The following is a 6,000-nucleotide window of genomic DNA, read 5'->3' on the forward strand; positions in this document are numbered from 1 at the left end:
ATTCCCTTTATATTGGAGGAGAAGCCGGACGGGACCTTGATACCGCTAAGACATTCAAAAAATATTTTCTTCTCTCGCTTTTGTAAGAGCGTAGCTGGATAAATGACGTCCTTTAACTCTCTCATGCAGATTTTTGGGGTCTTTCCAACGTTGCTGGTCCTCCCGTGCTTCGGGTGTATCTTTTGTCTTCCCGTACACGCCCAGAAAGCCTAGCAGGTTCACGCAAAGATTCTTCATCACGTGCATCACATCGATTGAAGAGCGGACTTCTAAGACTTTCCAATATTCTAGCTCCCAAAAAATAGATTTCTTCTTCCACATGGGCGCGTGTCCGGCAGCGTCATTCGGAACGGACCGTCCGCCGGGACCCTTTCCAAATATTACATCTAGATCCTTGACCATACCAAATATATCAACACCATCACGATGGGGAGGCTTCCTCCGGTGATCAGCCTCACCGTCGTAATGCTTGCCTTTCTTTCTTACGGGATGGGTAATCCTAAGAAATCGACGATGCCCCGTGTACACGACCTTCCGACCTTTTTCCAAATAATCACCTTCGAGCTCATGTAAACAAGTGTGTGCATGCATTGTATCCCTTGTTTGACTGTCCCGAAATGTTACCAAGAGCAGGCCAGTCATTGATGGTTACGAAAAGCATCGCTCTTAGGTCAAATTCCTCCCGCTTGTGCTCGTCCCACACACGTACACCTGCTAGGGACCACAGCTGTAGAAGTTCTTCGACTAATGGCTTCAGGTACACATCAATGTCGTTCCCGGGTTGCTTCGGGCCTTGTATGAGCACTGGCATCATAATGAACTTCCGCTTCATGCACAACCAAGGAGGAAGGTTATATATACAAAGAGTCACAGGCCAGGTGCTATGGCTGCAGCTTCTGCTCTCCAAAAGGATTCATGCCATCTCGTACTTAGACCAAACCTTAAGTTCCTTGCATCCCGTGCAAAGTTTGGGAACTCTCTATCGATTTTTCTCCATTGGGATCCATCAGCAGGGTGCCTCAACATCACGTCTTTCTTACGGTCTTCTTTGTGCCATCGCAACAACCTAGCGTGCTCTTTATTCCCGAACAAGCGTTTCAGCCGTGGTATTATAGGAGCATACCACATAACCTTGGCAGGAACCCTCTTCTTGGGGCGCTCGCCCTCAACATCACCAGGGTCATCTCGTCCGATCTTATACCGCAATGCAAGTGCACACCGGACATGCATCCAAATTCTCGTACTCACCGCGGTAGAGGATGCGATCATTAATGCATGCATGTATCTTTTGCACATCTAATCCTAGAGGGCGGACAATCTTCTTCGCTTCGTACGTACCGGCGGGCAATTCGTTACCCCTTGGAAGCTTCCTCTTAATTATTGTCGACAACTTTCCAAATCCTGAGTCGGTGACACCGTTCTTCGCCTTCCATTGCAACAATTCCATTGTGCCGCCTAGCTTTTTATGGCCATCTTCGCAAGTTGGGTATAACAATTTGTTGTGATCTTCTATCATCTTGTCGAAGGCCAACCTTTCCTTTTCAGTTTCACATTCTCTCCTTGCATCAGGCAATGGCCCGGCCAAGATCATCATCAGCAGGCTCATCTGGTGCCTCTTGATCTTCTACTTCATTGTCTTCATTGCCTTCTGCAGTATCATCATATTCAGGGAAATTGGGATAACCGTCATCATCCTCTTCCTCTTCTTCATTGTCTTCCATCATAACCCCTCTTTCTCCGTGCTTGGTCCAACAATAGTAACTGGGCATGAAACCGGATCGCAGAAGGTGGCTGTGAATGAGACTCGAGTGAGCGTAATTTACGATATTCTTGCAGTCCACACATGGACAATACATGAAGCCACCATGTTTGTTTGCCTTCGCCACGGCCATAAAATTATCCAGGCCCGCAGTGAACTCGTCAAACCGTCGGTCAATGTACATCCATTGCCGATTCATCCGCATGATATAATTAAGCTGATCAAAACCATTACGGAACATCACGATGTATATATACACATGCATTTTATCAATTGCAGATGAAAAGGATAAAGTTGTTAACCTCGATGAAGAAGAAAAAAGCAAGTTAAGTGTGGTTTGATTTGTGTAAACTCAAGTGGCAAATCCTCTTAAGCATTTCATCGAACACCTCTTGTGCATGTGAAGAAGAGAGGAGAGCAATACACCCCTCTTGTGAAGAAAGTGAAAAAATGGCTAAGTGTGGCTCACACTTGGGCAGGGGCAAGGTTATGTAGCCGAGGCGGGGCTTTGGACCCGGTTTGTATTACAAACCGGGACTAAAGGGTTCCCCACGACTGACGCGGCCTGCCGCGCCCTGCGGTGGACCCTTTAGTCCCGGTTTGTAATACAAACCGGGTCCAAAGGCCACTACCGGACAAGCTCCAGCGGGTGGGGTCGTCCTGGGCAGAAACGAACCGGGACCAATGCCCCCATTGGACCCGGTTTGGTTCAGCACTGGGACATTTGCTTGGGACCAAAGGCCTCTTCTCCACTAGTGTCCTCTGAAGAAATACAAATAACCATCAAGCAGTTCACTAAAATATGTAATTACCTAGGGACATTGAACGAACTCGAATATCTGAAGTGGTGTGTTAACACCATACTGATTAGTGAAACAATAATTTCATTTGTTTCATGATCATAAAATTATGTATTGCTTTGCGTCCTGATTCTATCAAAATAAAATTGTGTTTACTATTTCTGGGGCCTTCAAGGAATAAATGTGAGTGCTTATTTCTTCTTCCATTCAACCATATATTTCATCAGCATCTACTCCATTGAACATCACTGTATTTATTGCCCTTGGTGAGTTTATTATTTCCCGTACTGAGTAAATTTGAGTTCTTAATTCCTTCCACTTGATCATATATTTTCATTTGCGTAATAATGCTTTGTGCGATTGACCGGGCCTGAGGAAGCCCACCGTTGCCTAGAACATATAATTGGATGTCCATCAACTGGGGTGAAAATTTCCCTCACGAAGCTAAGTTTCTTAATCGTACACTTTTTCTGCAACTAATTTTGTTACTTAGATAGACAGTCAAATGGGAGAGGCGAGATAATGTTACAAGCTCTGAACTCTGAGCATGTGCTAATGTGTATTTATTCCCAATGTTTTCATGTGTGTGTTCGGTTAAAAGTACTCAAAATGACCAGGAGTAACAAGTTAATAATCTGCTTGGACAAAATAATTTATTGATAAGTTTCTGCAGATAGCCTAGGCAATACATCTGTATACTTTGTAAAACATATGTACTACCTCCCAGAAAGGGCTAACTCTTTTGCCGGAGGTAAATGTCTGTAAAATTTCCTATATTGGGTCAACACTTGTTGAATTATAGGCTGGTACTAATGACCACTGATGTTGGAAATAAATGTATATGATGTGTTCTATACTTGGAATTTTATACAATATTTCTTATACATTTCCATGAGCAGATTTTTTGTAATTAAATGTCTCTATTTATAGATAGACGCATCACTTTTTTGTTTGGAAGAACTACCTAGCCACATATTTTGTATGTTCATTTATAGTACAGCAGCAAGTCGACTAGGTTGACTTTATGACTGTGGGTTAGCGACCATATTCAGAAATCGGCCTGGTTTTAGTGATGATTATTTATCCATGACAGGGTTGTGTGTGTTGACGTGTACAAGTAGATTGTCTAGCCCTTTTCATCAGTTCGGACTTTTGGTGCAAGTGGCTAGTGCATGAAGCTTAACATGGTATCAGAGTCCCAGGTCTCGAGTTCAAATCCTGTCTTTCCCAATTTATTCTAAATTCCCCCGCAGCCTCTTGCCGTGTGGCGTGTGGTCCCGGTGCTGCCTCTTTGCCTCTCTACACGTGTTGACTTATCTTCTCGTCTTCCCGTCAGCTTTATACTCTACAGCATAACACTCTAATTTGTAGCTACTGTGTTGTAGATATATAGTTTGCAACTTAGTTATAATGTAGTTGTTTCTTTGGTAGATTTATGCTTCTAGGTGGCCATATGATGTGATAGAAATTGGGCTTGAGTAATGGTTTGCTGAACATGACAATGAGGAGGGAATGCAAGTGTTGGAGTTAGGGTGGCATCGATCAGGCTGAGAGGGAAGAGAGTTGGAAGATGACAAACATGATGAGGAACATGTACATAGTGGCTGGTGTAATAGTCTTTTTTGTACTAAAGAATAACAAGTGTGGTCAGATGTTAATATATCCGGGATGCCAAACTGAGTATATGAATACATTAAATTACATATTTAAAAATATATTATGAGAAAATTTATAGTTTCTAAGTAATTTTTAGGGGATTTTATAATTATTTATTGATTGTAATATGTATTTGTTGAGACGTGCGTGCACGTGCATACTTACTAGTGATACTACTATAATCAAAGAGGCGTTCACCAAAGGGGGATCAAAGGGAGAGTACAACAAAGGGGGTTAAACGGAGATCAAAGGGGTAGTTGTTGATGTTCTTCTTCCAGGCTTCATTATGACCGTGTTCCATTGCATGAACAGTCTCAACTTCATGAGGCACAAAATAATTCGGTAAATACGGTTTCATACAAAAATACGGTATGATTTTGGTAATAACCATAAAATATCGGCTCGGTAATAACCAAACTAACCAAAGTGTTGACGCAAATTCTCGAATAACACATAAGTTTTATGTACATATATTTCATATATTTTATTTTTATGATTGAACTTAATATTTTGCAAGAGAAAGACACAAAAATACAAAAAACTGCAGCCAAAATAGAAATGTAGCCTAGGTTGGAAGTCGAACTCACGCCCAAACAAACACGGTGAGCTGTCTTCTTTGTACAAAGTGAGATTCAAAGCTTATATAAAGGTATACTGCGAAGTTGCTAGGCTATTCGGTTTTATTCGGTTCAACCGAATTATTTCAGTTTTAAATTGAATTAATTGTCTATCATATGGGTAGTTACGATCAGTTGTTTTTGTTCGATTTTCGGTTTCGGTTTGGTTATGCACGACTAGAGCGCATGCACAAACTCCTATTGTTTGTACGCTATTTATACAGCGTTAGAGTCAATAAACTATCTGATATGTTATTTTTTAATAACAAAACATACATAGATTCTAGAAAAAAGTATAAACTTGGCAATAATTTTGGACGACTAAGAGCATCTCCGGCCGGACGCAAGCAAACTTAAAGTGACCGCTGCCTCTAGCCCAGCGGCTTGTAGTAAACTAGCCGGATAACACTAACCGGGTTATTCGGTGAGACGCATTCCAGGTTCAAACTTGTACGGCGAATGCGTCGAAGCGAACACAGGCGGTCAACGCACGTGTCTGCGCTCGGCTCCCTCGGGTCCACCTAGCATAGACCTTCATCGCTTCGCCTTCCATGCGCCAGTGCTGGCGAATGCGGCGCGCCATGCATCGATGTGTTTGTGTCATTTTCAAAGTGAGGAGGCCACATCCATTTCCCCCACATTTAGCGCCCACCTCATTGCCACTTCTCCCCAAGCTTCCTCCCGATCTCAATCACACTGAAGACATGGGCAAGGGGTGGCTATTACGAAGGCGAACTACGACCATGAGGCCGGATCATCTCGCGATGGAAAGAAGGAGCGCCAACGCCACTACACGTGCTGGTCGACATCACGTGGCAGCTGGCCAAGGAGAAATGGACGGCGCCATGGCGGTATGTGAGCCTGACGTCCGGTTGGCTTCTCAACTCCCGTCGCATGCCAGTGCCTCCAGTGTCGCGTGAGGTCCGAGAGTGCCCTGACGAGGTGCGACACCGTAGGTTCATCCTGCCTTCGGATCTACGTGATGGTCCGGCTTTCTCCCTCCACCTCGAGAATTGGCTCACGTTCAGAGCTTGGGAGTTTGACCCGCATTGCAGAGCAGTGCCGAGCAGGCTACCTCATCGACGTGGGATTTTTCAACCATGAGCTTGGAGTCGGCCTGACCGACGATGAGGAGGACGAAGACGACGGCCACGGCGACGAAGAGGGC

The sequence above is a fragment of the Lolium rigidum genome, chromosome 4 (genome assembly GCF_022539505.1).
Source record: "Lolium rigidum isolate FL_2022 chromosome 4, APGP_CSIRO_Lrig_0.1, whole genome shotgun sequence".
Classification (NCBI taxonomy): domain Eukaryota; kingdom Viridiplantae; phylum Streptophyta; class Magnoliopsida; order Poales; family Poaceae; genus Lolium; species Lolium rigidum.